Genomic DNA, 16,007 nt, shown 5'->3' on the forward strand with positions numbered 1-16,007 from the left:
TCCAACAGTTCCATGTCCTTGTGCTGGGGGCATCAGAATTGGATGCAGTATTCCAGGTGGGGTCTCACAAGAACAGAGTAGAGGGGCAGAATCAACTCCCTCAACCAGCTGGTCATACTTCTCCTGGTGCAACCCAGGATATTGTTGGCTTTCTGGGCTGCAAGCATACTTCGCCAGCTCGTGTTGAATCTTGAGCCAGCAATGTGCACTTGCAGCCTGGAGAGTAAACCAAGGGGAAAAATACATGGGAAACAAAAAAAAAAAAAAAAGAAAAAGAAAAAAAAAAAGTTTAATAAACCTCCCCCCTGTCAGTTTGGAAAAATTTCCATTACCACTTCACTCTTTCTGAGACTGGGGATGTCTATGAAGCCTGCCTTTGGGACTGATATGTCTTTTATGTCTTTGTAGGAACTTTGGCTCAGATAGCAGATTGCCATTTTATTCCCCCCATGTGTGCTGTGCTAAACATAACGAGTCTGAAGCTGTTAAGTCAAATCATGTAAGTAATATATAATATGAGTAATTGGGAGTGGATGTAACCCTAGTCTACACAGAAGTGGGGGCTTTGTCTTACTGGTCCCAGCATTAAAAAACAAGCTGAAGTCTCACTCTGTAAGATTCCCTGCACAGTAAATCCCTGGATGCTCAGTGTAACAGAAATTCTCCATACCCTGAGCCACAGTGAAACTGAGAGAAGAAAACATCATTCAAAAAGGTTTGTTCATAAAAAAGAATAATCAAATAGGAGAGAAAATATTGTGCAATATGAGTTCATAGAGTTCTAGAATGAGATGCCATAAAAAGATCTGTATCAGTGAATCCCTACTGTCAGATAATTGGTGGATGGGTGGGGGGAGGTATATGATATTGAATTATGCTCCAAAATGTGCTTAATATATAATATTGCACAGAAACTTTTTTTCTTTACAAGAGCAATTCTTGCTTGCTTCCCCCTAGCTAAGTTTTATTTTTCCTTTTTTTTTGCACTCATTCTTTTTAAGTTGTACTTGAGTTTGAAAGTTTTGCAGTTGCTCAGTGCTTATTATATAAGTTTCTGTTTAGGGAAAAAAAAAAAAAAAAAAAAAGAAAACAAAAAAGCAAAAAGCCACCACCATTACTGGTGTTTTAAAATGTTCATTAGTATATGCACAGAAAAGTCCTTGGTTTGATTCTGATATTAAATTACTACATTATGTCTAGAGACATAAATTAAGTTCTTTCTGATCTTTTTCGGGGGAGGAGTATTAAACTCAGGCCCAGTATATTTAATAGTCAATGCATAGCCTTTATTCACAGCAGAATATGAAAAGAAATCAGAGCAAGTTCTGATGGAGAGCGCACTATGAAAGCAGTGCTGTGTGCAGACATTCGCCGCCCTTAGCTATCACAGTGATTCCTTTCTTCTAGACTGGATTGAAAACACACATGTTTGGCAGGCTTACTCTGACTTTTTTTTCTATGAGTCCCAGCTGTGATTTCACTTGGGGTAATGGAATAATAAAAAAAAAATACAGATAGTGATATTAGATAAGGAGCATTTGCCAATAGATGAAACAAGGAAAGGGAATTTGGAAGCATGGCCCTTATGTAGCTGCAATTTTTGGTCTCCATGAGACAGAAAATGAGTTCCTTTATGTCTGCATCTGCACATCTACTCCTGCATAAGGCTGTGAGCTCAGGGTCAAGTTTAGACTTCAAAACCTACACTGTTTTGAAATTCAGAAAATTGAAGTCTTGCAACCAAGCATCAACATGCTGTTGTGATATTTGTTTGTTTGTCAAAGAAGGATCAAAAGCTTCCTAGAATGAGAAATATCAGTGCATTGTCTGTTGAAAGGATAGATAAGACATGTAAGATGCTCTGTTTGGGAAGCCTGTAGGACATCATGGACTCCTGTACACATTCAGCAGTGAACAAACATGAATGAATAGAAATAGGCTGGAGCATATGTGGAAGTTTTTTGGCTTACTTCCATAAGCAAGCCATTCAAGAGCATCAATTGTCTCTCTATGTATTTAGTACAGCCTCACCATGAATACTGTGCACAGTTCTGAGCTCCACAATACAAAAACGACTTGAAAATTCTTCAGTATGTCCAGTGGAGGCACCAAAGTTGATAATAAGGCTGGAGGCATGTCCTGTGAGGAGAGGCTGTGGGCACCTGGGCTATCCCGTCTGGAGGAGGCCAAGAGTGGACCTCACTTCTCCCTGCAGCTCCCCAAGGTGGGAAAGCAGAGAGAGGTACTGAGTTCTGCTCCTTCCTGGGAACTGGTAGCAGAAGGGGAATGGTACAGAGCTACGCCAGGGGAGGGCTGGGATGGGTACTGGGAAACACTTCTGTACCATGAGAGAGGTCAAACACTGGAACAGGCTTCTTAGATAGGTGGCTGTTGTCCCATATCCACTAATATTTAAGAGGCATTTAGAGAATGCCTTCAATATCATGTAACTTTTTCTGTAAGCTCCAAAGTGCTCAGGCAGTTAGATTCAATGATCTTTGAATGTCTTTTCCAACTTTCTACTATATTCTTTTCTAGTCTAGTCTGTTCTAGTTTATTCTGGAAGTGTCAAGTTAGAATTTTTTTCTTATTGGCTTACAAAAGAGTGGAATGTTCTTTGTAAAATACAGGATTTTTTTCACTGTCCTTTACATTTTTCTTTCCATTATATTTCCCAGCAGAAATATGAATGAAATTGTTTTGGGATAAAATTGCTATTAAAATAAATAAATAAATAAATAAAGACGTCCATAGTCCAGTTAAGCTTTGAATTATCCTTTAAATATCAATTTCTCTCTCTTTTTAAATATTTTCAATGGCAATAAAAAAGACAAATGAAAAAATTATAGATATGAAGAACACCCAAGCAAAACAATTAAATTTACTAATTAAAAATTCAAGGCAAGCTTCAACTGTATTTCTGTGGTATGTTCATGCCAAACTAGTGTGTTTGGGAGAGCTTTTCTTTGCCTTAATCCATGAAAGTAAACCATAATGGCAATTAGGCTTCAGTTACAGTGAGACCAGTGTTATGATATCTGGTGTCAGAATTACAATCTTTTTAGTTCTAGGTTCTCAGTACAAAGGGGACTTGGACATACAGAGTTCAAAAGAGGGTTATGAAGTCTATCAAGGAATTGGAGCAGCTCTGCTGTGAAGAGGTAAGCCTGAAGGATGCTCAAGGGGATCTCATCAATGTCTATAAATGCCTGAAGGGAGGGTGCAAAGAGAATAGAGCAATGCTCTTGTCAGTTAAAATGGCCAGCAAATGAATGAGAGTCTTCAGATGATTTTCCTATTCCAAATGCAGCATCTCTTTCTTAAACTGACTGGATTTTCAATAATGGAGATTGAAAACCTATATCTTCATGTTTTGAGAAATGTGGCAAACTGAAAAAGAAAACACGATAGTAAGGATTAATTTGGTTTTCAAACAGATATCAACAATTTTCATGTTAGTTGCTTCTTCTGACCTTCTGAAGTTAGCAATCAACAACACAGTTCCTTTCAGCCTGGCGTTACTTTGCAAATAAGCCATTCTGGGGAACTGTAGTGCTAGGATTCAGCGTGATTAATTTCTAGAGCTGCTGAGGTGTTCACACTCCTCGGTGTTTCGTACTTACCTGCAATCTAAGAAAATCAAGTGATAACTGATGGATAAAGTGCCACCTAATCCTCAATAGGTGCCAGTAAGGAAGGCAAAAATTATCATCCCAGATCACATATAGAATAATTTTATTTATGGAATAATTTATAGAATAAATACAGAAGGAAATAAATGTTCACAGCATCTCTAACCCCTTCTATGACAGTTACTACTCAAAGTAATCCAGCAACAAAATCAATCCATAAGGCAATACTGACTGAAGTAATAAACCAATGTTGCAAACTCTTGTCATACCTTACCGTACGACTGCCATAGGTTTGACAATAGTTCAGATATTCTCACTTGTTTTATAGTAATGCTTGCATAATTCTGCATTTTGTTGTAGAATTTTTAGTCACTATAAAGAAAGCTTGATTTGGATTGGGTAGATAGGTAGATTAACAGACATTGAGGATAGCAGGGTTACAAAAGGCAATAATATATATTATGTATACATATAAAACTAATACGGGTTTATTTAAATGAAAAAAGAAAGGACAACAATCAGTCATGAATTATTGCTAAATTGTTCAGATTTTTATTTTGAATATTGAAAGCTCAGTAAGTTTATGAAAAATCACGTTTCCCTCTTACCCAAAGGAGATCATAAAGAAAACTATCAGGTTATCTTCTGATGCTGAATAACTGTCCCAGGAGTAAATGGGGAAAGAATCCAGGACTGTGGTATTTTTACTACATTACATTTTCTGATGTGTTTTGTTTGTTTGTTTGTTTTTTTGTCTAGATGCATTCAATATGTATAAATATTTAAATATGAAATTAAAAGATATATGAGAAAAGAGGTAGCATATTTGAAACAGCTGAGGAAATGTGATTTTCTTTAAATTTAAATAATTGAACAAAGTCTTAACTACAAGTGAAAACAGAGAAAGGATGCATACATTTGCCTTCCTTTGTACAAAAGAGTTAACTTTCAAAGTTAATTTTCTGCTTCTCAGATTGCAGGGATGCAAGCCAGAGCTGGGAAGGACAGATAATTTTTATGCCAAATTAAGGATGACTCTAAAACCTAGTGACCTTTAAATGGGATGTGAAAATCAAGGATAATTGAGTGGCATGTCTGCTAATTATTTAAAGAAATTAATAATTCAGAAATAGGGAACTAGCTCTGACCTAGTCTACAACTTGAGGGGCATATATCCAATTTTCAGAATCCATCATCTGCCTTGTGACCTCTAGTTGAAGCTCTCTGAGTTCAGTCTAAGATATATGGGATAAATTAGAGTGCTGGAAATTAGGGCAAAGGTCAACTTGTAATTGTTGTTCCCCATAAGATAGAGGAGCTGAGAGCTGAATCACAGCCCCAGTAACTATCAAATAATTGGAGATAGGGAAATACCAATTCAGCTGTATTCTCACCAGTTGATGGGATAAGTGGGACAGCTTCGGGAGGGGGGAGGTAGGGGCCACAAAGCATTGTTTTTTGTTGACGTACTACGTACGATTCACCCAGATTTCTGCCTATTTGCCTACATATGAGTAGGAATTCATGTAAGCCGCTGTCTTGATCACATACACATTTATCTGAATGCAGCACCCATGGCTTCCTTTAGAGACAGTAGAGGAAAATGGCCTCTTCTGTGCACAGTTAACCAGATCTTCATGTAGATTCTGGAATAGTTCAGATTATTGATCCAAAATAGCGCAGATTTTTTTTTTTATATGAAAAAAAAAAGACATTCGAGGCAATCAGTGCTTCAATGGTATTTAATTGTGGGTGGAAATAATCTTATACCAGCTCAATTTAAAGACCTTGCTAACTTGCATAGAGATTTTTTTAAGGCATACAGAATAGTAAAATCGATTAACTCTTCCTTGAATATTCTATCTCAAGCTTGCAGTCCTGTTTTCGTTTTCTGTGTTTGTGTGAGGATTGATTGAATAAAATGGTTTGGGAATTTCAAAGAAAGTTCCCTACTTTCACTTTTAACTAATCTTTTTGAATAAAATATTATGTCTTGTTCTGTTTTAATTCTCCCAGTGATCTAAGTGTTCTTGGGAAAATTCCACCAAGATATAACGTGTAACTTAGCACATAAACTAAGCACCAGCCTCCAAATTCTTTTTACATGTCTTAAATTATACATGTCTTCAATTATACATGTCTTAAGAACTAAGATGTGCGTTTGTTGTTTTTTTTTGTTTTGTTTTGTTTTTGTCCCTTGCAAATCTTTATGGAATTAGATTGTTTTCCATCTGTACCAAGAAAGAGGTTTAACTTGTATTATGATCCACCTGGACTAAATAGTGGTATTAACGTATCTATGATACTGAGCTGTTTAGGCTAATTAATGGTGGTGTCTCTGGAAATATTTGCTACATGCCATGAGTGTATATCCTGTGATCCATGCTTATATTGTGGGATTCCACTCATAAAAAGTTTCTAAAAGTAGATACTTATACCTGTATATAAACGATGTACTTAAGATGTCATTACATTGGTGAAGATCTAGTCAATACAGTGTAATTTGGAGGATTATTTTAGACATCGTAGAATCTTCCTTTTCTTTAGCTAAACAGTTCATAACAGTTCAGCACATTCAGCTCTCTTTACTGTCTTTATGGGCAGGGACTGTAATGACTGTTTTAGTCATTTAGATTACATACAAACGTATTCATCTGGACATCTACATTTGGATGTTTTAATCTGCAAATTGAAATCCATCCTTGATGCGGCTATGCCTTAATTCACAAATCTGGAAAAGTAATCAACACAACTGTTCATCCTTACAAACACACATGAAAGGAGTTTACTAAGAAGGGATGTGTTGAACAGTAATGTTTACAAACACAAAATCCCACTGTATAGAATCATAGAATGATTTGGGAGAGAAGGAACCTTAATGATCATCTAGTTGCAACCCTCTGACATGGGCAGGGACACCTCCCACCAGGCCAGGTTGCCTAAAGCTCTGTTCAACCTGTTTTTGAAATAGGAGGCATTACTTTCATTATCGTCCTCATATATTCATTTAAACTACAAAAACCTGTTTAAAATTATCCACAGGACACACACATTACACAAATTCTGAATAATGTGCTTGTGTTTCTCAACAGAATTTCCTATTCTTGTTAACACAATGGATCCTACTGAGCTCAGTAAGAATCTACTTGTATACTCCAAAAAAGTGATAGGTTACAGAGAAGAACAGGGCATGAATCAGTGTGAAAAATTCAATATTGTGATTTGATTTCTGTATCTAAAGCACCAAGAATCAATATGCATGCTGCATAAGAGAGTTACAAGTCTCTTTCATCTACTGCTAGTAAACCTTTCTCTGTATAAAAGCAAAGGAGCACAACACCAGAGAGCTCTAGCGAATATCTATAGAGTGTGGATCTGTCTTTTGTTATCAGGTACTGTCACAAGGACTGCAATTTTTTTCTCTCTCCATGGCCCGAAGTCATATTTCAGTTTTCATTTTCTTTTATCTTTAAGTTTCCAAGCTGATATATGTGATTCATAAATTCATTCAGAAACGACTTTTGTTGGCTCTGTCTTCAGTAGTAGTATTTATGTTATTTGTAAGAACAAATAGTTCTCATAGACTCAGATTCAATAACTCTCCATAAGGATTGTAAAGAAAAAATATTGAAGATAGATTGAGGAATTTCTGGATCTGAGGTGAGATTAGTTTACCACTGTTCATGTACAGAACTTCAGAACTTCAACTTGCTCAGAATACTGCATGCATGCAGTAGATATGAAATAGGCAAAAGAAGTCTAAAGCAAAAAGTCTGGCAGAAATACATCTGTTGTGGTGAGATTCACACCTGTTGTATGGCTATACTACTGGGGACATATTGCTTTTCTATTGCTGCTTTCTCTCCTCTCTCTGATTTTGAACAAGAGAGATCAGCTATGTTGTAAATGATAAGACAGGTTCACTGAAAAGCCTCACTGCTTTGGCCTTAATTAATGGGTTAAACTAGTTGTTGCCTGTAGGCAAGCATGAGGAATAGGTTGAGCAAGGTGACTTCTCTGATTTTGTTGGGTCAAATAAGACAAAAGCATTTATATGCTTTGTTTTTTTGCCCTGCTGGACAATCTTAAAATCCCTCCTGGAATATAGAAATCAAGTGCATATTGAACAGTTAAATATCCGTAGATCAATCGTTCTTCTGTTTCTGTTTGAAACAACAGAAGCACACGGCCTTGAGTAAGGATAAATCAGACAAATACTTCAGTCCACTAGCAGGAATTGCTCTCTGGGAGAAATGCGCTGACTTCACCACTAAAGAAGCATGGTTGGATACTGGGAACAGCTCTCAAATAGTTTTACCTTATCCTGAGTGGGCATAGGAAACTATGTACTCATTCTCCACTATAGTTAGTTATCAAGAACAACTGAATTGCCTGAATACCCTGACTTTCCCTAGCCTACCCACTCTTAAATTAACTTCTTCTCTCTTTCTGAATAACTCCTATTTCTTTCTCCATTTTCTTTGGACATAATGTATTATGGTCTTAAAATTATTACCGTTAGCACTAATGTATACCCAGAAAGTGTATATATATCAAAGGTTTATGTTTTCCCCTCCAAGGGGGGAAGCAATTAAGTAATTTTTTTTGGAAGTTTTTTTTTAGGACATTGATTATTTAATGATTGCTTATTTTTCACACAAGCAATGAAGAGGAAATTTTTTACAATGCTATATATCCAAACATGCTTTAGGAGAATGTCTTCCCTTTGAATTTCTACGTGGTTCTTCACGCACAGACGCAGATGCACTATGCATTGCAACATGACTGCAATGATCTACAGAATATGGACCTTTGTAATATGTATATTTCCCAAAGTGTCATTAATATTAATGGACCAAGAAGGTAGAACTAAAATGTCCTGCAAATCAAGGAAGCGCTTGCTGCATTGGTTACACTTGCTTCCTAATCTGCATTTATTACAATTATTACATTGTTTTCACTATAATTAAAGGTTGTACCATGAGGAAAAAAAAAGAAAAAATAAAGAAAAAAGGAATACACCAACATTAAAGATGATAATTTGTATTTGGGTACGTGATATATGTATAGGATTTATTTTGTTTTGTTTTTAAATGGAAACTGCAGTTTGGGACAGCAATTGAGAGACCTGTCCAACCTACTGACATAAACATATTTTATTCTCAAGCATATCCTTAAGCATCTATCTTTTTAATCACGGGGAGAAAAGAAAACAGTTTACATATTAGCAATAATGTAATTCTTAACAGGAAAAAACATTGTTTTTTCACTGAATTCATTGAATGAGGATGGGAGTCTCTCTAAATTTAGGATATTCGTATAAGGCTTGAGAAAACAGCTGCTGATTAGTTTATTGCATAAAAGTTGCAGAGAGTTTAGGTTTTAATTACTACTTTGAATTGCTAATATCAGTAACAGACTTTTTGGTTCTTATATTAAATCCAGCTGAATTCTGGAGAAGTGATAGCTGAGGAAGGTGATCTTAAAGGACTAAATTTTGCAGTTAATTGTATGTGTTCCAATATTTAAATTGTCACAATGGTAATTAACATGATAAAATGTTTTAATGAAGAGGGAAATATGAATTGCTGTGTTACAAAATAATGCTACAACAAGATGCATATTGCTGATATTGTCAAAGATTTACTTGATAATACTGATCTACGTGTCTTCCATCATTAGAACAAAATAAACACTAGCTTAAAATGGCAGATGGTCTCCAAGTGTTTCATATGAGAGAGCATTAAGCTAAAAGGTAAAAATTTATTTTAAATCTAATTTCTTGATGCAGACTGAAAAAGGGCACAGGTGTAGTTAAAATCCCTGAAACAAATTCTTAGAGGTTGTTTCAAAGTGCAGGTCTTACGTTTTTCATGTAATGCTGGCAAGTCTTTTTTCTTTTGCAATTTGTTTTCTTAGTGCATTGCAATATCAAGTGAAAAGAATACTTTTTCCCACACTGCTTGTCCATATGTCCTGTAATTTTATTGAAACTATCTCTCACCAAACTCCGATATTTAAGATAAAAGGGTTAATAACTAAGCTATACACACACATTCAGCAGGAACGTTTATTAAAATTGTGAATACCAGAATTCAAAGTTTGCTAGAATAATTTTGTCTTTCATGTATGTATGTATGCTTGTCTTTAGCATATGACCATTCTTTTGCAGAGATCATCTTTAAATGATCTGAAACTCCAAGTTTTCATGGCAAAAAAATCCTGCAAAAAGTGCATTTAAAAACAATTCTGTGATCTTGGTCCTGGAGAACTATAAGACTGTGAAATAAGAGAGACCAAATAGATTTTATCTGACAATATTAGCTTTGGGTCTAAATTACATTAAGTGTATCCTAGGTTTCATTTGCCATAAATGGAGGGAAACAGATGCTCTTAGGGTGCAAAACATCCTTTCTAAAAATAGATGTTTGTAACAGAAGTCCTAAAAGCCTCTATCTCTCTCTTCTCAAAACAAAACAAAACTCTTGAGACAGGAGGTCAAATACATATGTGGGTAACAATATATGCTTTTCAGCTGGTGAGTGCTATCCCAAATGGCAGCTTCAACAGTAGACAAAGCAAAAAATGTTCTGAATTCTGATGTGATTATCAGTCTCTCCACGTCAACAGCATGCAAGAAAATTGCAAACACCCATTCACTCTAATTTGCTTTGTATCAGGCTTTTTTTGAGAAAGAGAGTGAAATGTGGTCTTGAGATGGAACTGATCCTTATTAAGACAAGGTAATACAGTTTTCAAATGCAAAGTCCATGAAAAACTGCATATAAGTACAGCTATGCAGCATGCTGGAAGCTAAAGGTTCTATCTTGGGTAGAGGAATGCAGAAAGTACCCATTACAATGCAGCTTATTAACAAAACAAATTGGGTGCAAGCTTTTGACATAAATAGATTTTAGCAACAAGAATTAAAACACATGTATTTTCTAGAGCTTAGATTTCACCATGTATACCAAATGAGATTTTTTAAAAATCTCTTTTGGAAAAGCTAACTGCATCATTGAAGTTCAGCATAGACAACTGTAAACCAGAATTAAACTGGAAAACTAAAAATAGTCATAAACAACTGCATTTAACATGAAATTTAAATTAAGTTTGGGCAAATCATAATGCATATGGAAAAAATATCTAAAGAAAAGTATACTAAAAAAGACAGAAAATATTACTCAAGAAAAAAAAATAAAGTGGCTACAGTAGCAGATGATATTTAGATCATAATATTAATCTAGCCAATGTAGAATTTTAAAAGAGGAACCTTGAATGTGATCTATAGTTAATTTGAAACCACTGAAGCAAGAGAAGAGTATGGGTAACGTAGCAGTAATGATCTCTAGAATGCACAAAGACACTAATTGCAGTATTCTTTGCTAATTAAAGAACCTATAATTATAGCACTAGTGAGTTGAAAACTGTCTTGTACTGCACTGAGACAATGTCATGTGAATTACTTCTTCCACGAACACAAAGATGGACTTTCACTTCCACATGCACCAATAGTTGATGTCATACCCTTTTCTGATTAAATAGATCTGTGTACTAGTAACCAAATGGTTTTATATAAAAGACAGGAACATATTTTGCACTTTTCTATTCCTTCATGATCACTGTGCCTTTTGACCTAAAAGAGCAATCCTGCATGTATTAAATGTTTTTTTTCCTCCTTCTTTTCTCTTTTTCCCAAACAGAATCATAGTGAAAAAAACTATGTTTGGGGAAATACAGTTTTCATACTTCCACATGAGGCTGTGTTTAGATCAGTATATTGAGTTTATGTGATTGACATGGGATATGCTCAGAATCCTTCTAATTACTTGATAGAGGCTGGGTGACATAAAGGTTATTGTGGGACAGAGCATTAATGTCATTCACTTCCCTGGACTGAGTGACAAAAAATTACCTCCGTGCTAGGATTTAACTGGGTTGATATCCAGTGTTCTAGCACTGACAGCTGCCCCTGGGATGAATATTTTTTTTGATGTATGCAATTACATGCTATCATGAGATTGTTGGTGATTAATGTCAGCCCTTCAGAGCTGTCACCCAGAAAAGGAAATAAAGGCAGAGACTAGTGTTCAGCCTGAAAGGATAATGACGACCCTAGAGCCTTCATTGTGGCTCTTTGATAAAAACACAGATGCCTAAACTTTAAAGTATTAGAGCTTTAAAGAAAGCCTGCTACTCAGAGTTTGATCAGGCCTCCATTTGTTATATAAGTAACCTCAGCATGAAACACCTAACTCATTTTGAAAAAGGTGTCAGAGGAATTAAAATGAAGCAAATGAGAAGCTGATTGGACACATGAGAGTCGTGTAAAGGTTAAGCAATAAGAGAAAGATAAGTGTATCCAGCAGGAGAAATGTTGCATGTCTCCAGAGCAATGGTGTGTATCATTAACTAATGATGTGCAACACACATCGCTGTGAGCAGCTGATTACCTTGTTCAGGAAGATAATCTGTGTCACAGAAGAACCAGCTTCAATCTTTTAAAGGAATCAATCTGGATACTTAGTTTTAGAAAAATCTCAGTGGTGGCCTTGGAAAACATTTGTCTATGTGATGTGTACAGGTGAGATTATTTTTTTTTTTGCTTTTTCTGGTCTTAAAAGAATCTAGCTTGTCTTTTGCAGGCACTTAATGAGTGCAAATTCTCATGTGGAAAAATAAGATATGTCCCAATAAACTGCTGTGTGTAACTTCTTATCCCATACTACTCTCTTTTTCCTTTTGTCTGTCAGAGAACAACAGCAGACCTCTGCCAAATTTTCTCCAGATTCAGGAAAACGTGTCTAGCTTTATGAGTTGCATTTAGTGCTGACATTGGTATTTTCTTCTCCACAGAAAAGTTAGAAGCATTCCAAGAATCTGATTTGGCTTTCCAGTTACCATATAGATGTAAAGTCTCAAAGTCTTATATTATCACATTCCAAGTTTACACTCCAGTTCTCTGAGACTATATTTATGCAATAGTTCGGGTTTTTTTCATAAGATAAATATATAGACCTACTGAAATTCTTCACTGTAATCTTTAATCCTTTCGCATGTTCTCAAAGCTATTCTCTAGGCTCACTCCTTTTTCAGCAGTTTTTCAGCCATTGATTGAAGAATGGAACCCAGATTTCTAGAAACTTTCTTCTTTACAGAAGCTGGATGTAGTATCATATTTCTCTTTTCTTCTTAATAAGCCCTTTCTATATCCAAAATATATATTATATTGCTTGATTACTAATACTCTGAAAGTTCATTCTGAGGATTTGCAAATGTTCTTAATTATTTATTTTTCAGAACTGATTTTCCAAGAGATGAATTTACTTACCTTGTATCAATGGCTAACAACCATGGCACAAGTGACTTTACACTTCATAAAACGCGCTTGCGTAATCACAGACACAAGTATATCTGTAGAAATGACCTGTCTCTATATATACTATTTATAAAATTAATTATATTTTTATAAATTATTTGCCATCTGAATTAACAATTTACTATTAGTGATCTAGAAACACAGTTTTAGATCGTTGGCTTAGGTCACATAACAGTTTGATATACAGGGAATCTGTGGTTCGGGACCAAGTGAATGCAGCAACTATGGACAAGTTCTCTTTCACAATTATTTGATGAAACTTGAGGGCTAGAGAATTTGTAGTATTTTTTTGTTGTTGTTTTAATTGTGTATTAAAAATTCAGCAGCCTGTTACAGTGGTGACATTGATTTTACCAGCCAAACTTTTTAATATTGCTCATGATACAAAGTTAGTTTGACAAGATCTGTTTTCTTTGTTGATTGACAGTGATTGTTTTATTCTTTTAATTTTTCATTAATTTAATCATTTGTCAGCTGTTCTATTATTTTGATCTGAATCTATTGTCAGGCTGACAAGAATATAATTACCAGAGTAGTTCTGTTATCCCTTTTAAAAATGTTGGTACCTACGGTTCTTTTGAGTCTCCATCTTAAGAAAAAGATCAATTTCCTAGCAATATTCCTTCACATCACTACTTAATACATCATGTAAGAGATGCACTAAAAAGAATTTCACTGCAACTGTTGTATGGGAATTGCTAAGTCACATCCTGAACCAATGATTGAGTACCTGGTGAAAGGACTCACAGCCAGCCCTGGGAGCACAGGTGAAAGCAATCCACTTGTGTGACCTGAAGGGATGGAACCTGGTTCCACCCCTCTCTAAACCTCATTTAAGGGCTAGCTGCTACAAAAGGAGGATCTATAGCTGGCAATCCTTCTTTCTGGAGTATTTAGTAAGCTCTGATTCTTGATAGAGGTAAGTAAATTTTTTGGTTTTTTCTTTAACTGGATTGAGGAAATCAATTTTATATATATATATAAATTTTATATATATATATTTATATATATATATATATTTATATATATATATTTATATATATATATTTTTTAATATATATATATATTTTTATTTTTTTTTTTTAATTTAGAACTGGCTTTGTCCTTCTATGTAAGGATTGAGCAAATTACACTTTAAAAAAAGTAAAAATGCTTTTTGGAAAATTCATGGGAGTAATCTTTGACAAAAATGAACCAAAATACAGAAGCTTATTTTGCACTAACAGTTTCTGTTATGTTAAGTAGGATCATTGAGAAGAGAATCTTTACATGAATTCAAGAAGCTTCAGTATATGTTACTTTCAAATGTCCAGAAGATCATTGTACAATGCAAACAATGAGTAACAGTCAATGAATTAAGTAAGAAAAACAACTCAGAAACTTCTCGACTGGATTATGGTGTAATTAAATGTTTGAGCACTTTCCAACCACACATATGTATGAAAAGATATGTGCCATTTGTGCACCATTTACAAATTAAAAAGAAAAAACACAATTTCTGAAGTTTATAAGGCAGTTTACTCTACTTTAGGCAGACTTTCCATTTTTCTGTTAAACTCTCGTTTATGTTATTCAGTAAACACGCCCTCTGTGCCAAGGAAGTTGAGAAATATGCCTCATTGATTGTCTATACTGTAATTAATCATTGTTGTGTGACATAATACTATTGGCATGATGCTACATCTGGTGCTATTCGACTTCTTGATCTTCTTGAAGGTATCAGATTTCACTGGGGTGACTTCAGTAAGCTTTCACTCAGTCTAAGATTGGGGATTAGCAATTATTGATATTATGAAGTATCTCAGGACAGTGATGGTATTGATGGTTTTATCTCTGCTGCAAAGACAATGTTGATTTCAATGCCTATCATTATTCTTTTTTTACGTATTGGATTGTTGTGTTTTTTTGTTTGTTTGGTTTTTTTTGCTAAGGTTTGCTACATTTCCAGTGCATTTGAAATACTTATTGTACAATATTCTAGAAATCAGCATGTCTAAATCCTGTTGCAGATTTTCTGGAAAAACTGCAAATGCCATTTCATTTTCTACACATCTATTCAGCATTCTGCTGTCCAGAACATTGAAGCAACAGATTTTATATTCTCTAATTTAAAACAAACAAAAGAAAACAAAAATAGAAAAACCCCCAAAAACAGACAAAACATAAAAATAAAGCCAAACTGATTTACTTCCACAAGAAGCCACATTGCACTCCGTTTTCTGAATTTTCAGAGAAAGCATGGCCATTCAAATCCGAAATGTCAACACTTCATTTTGAAGTTTAGTTAGGCTTTTGATTTGCATTCAAGAATGAGACAGACACAGCAAATACAGGTCACATGATAGTCTGGAGTAAATAATCTAATTAGTAATTATATCTGTAGATGCATCCAGTGTAATAAATATGGTCAGCAAGCAATTTCACTGCATAGTTGCTTGCAAGTAAAGTCAGCATAGCTGCTTTGTAAATATACAGTATAGTGGTTCCTCTTTTAATGCTGTGTTATTTGGATTATATATCACTATTTAAGCAACACTGCATGCAATTTTTTTTTTTAGTTCTGTCAACAGCTTTACTGCTGCATATCTATATCACAGTGACTCACTGCAGATCGAGGTGTGGAAGAAAAGAAGCATGTGGGGAGAAATGCAATGTAAAGACGTGAGCTTTGCCTCTTCTGCCAAAAAGTATTCATGGCAGGAGATGTGCTATGCTGTGTCTGGCAATACTGAAGAAAAGATTGCCATATTTCAGGGACAGGATAAAAAAAGCGAGGAAGCTTTCCTGCTGCCTAGTCTGGACTGCAAATCCAGATGAATGAGCTGGGGTTGGTCAGAATTTCCCAGCTGTGGTGGATCTTGTTAGCCCACAGTAGGAAAAATAAATACAGCAGATGGTACCACCCTTATCCCAACATGTGTCAGGAAGGAAAAAATAATATCTGAAATCTCAGGGAGGACAAGTTTGTAGCAAACAAAGGGCGAAAGGCAATCACA

This window comes from Tympanuchus pallidicinctus, unplaced genomic scaffold (genome assembly GCF_026119805.1).
Source record: "Tympanuchus pallidicinctus isolate F22 unplaced genomic scaffold, pur_lepc_1.0 scaffold2, whole genome shotgun sequence".
Taxonomy (NCBI): domain Eukaryota; kingdom Metazoa; phylum Chordata; class Aves; order Galliformes; family Phasianidae; genus Tympanuchus; species Tympanuchus pallidicinctus.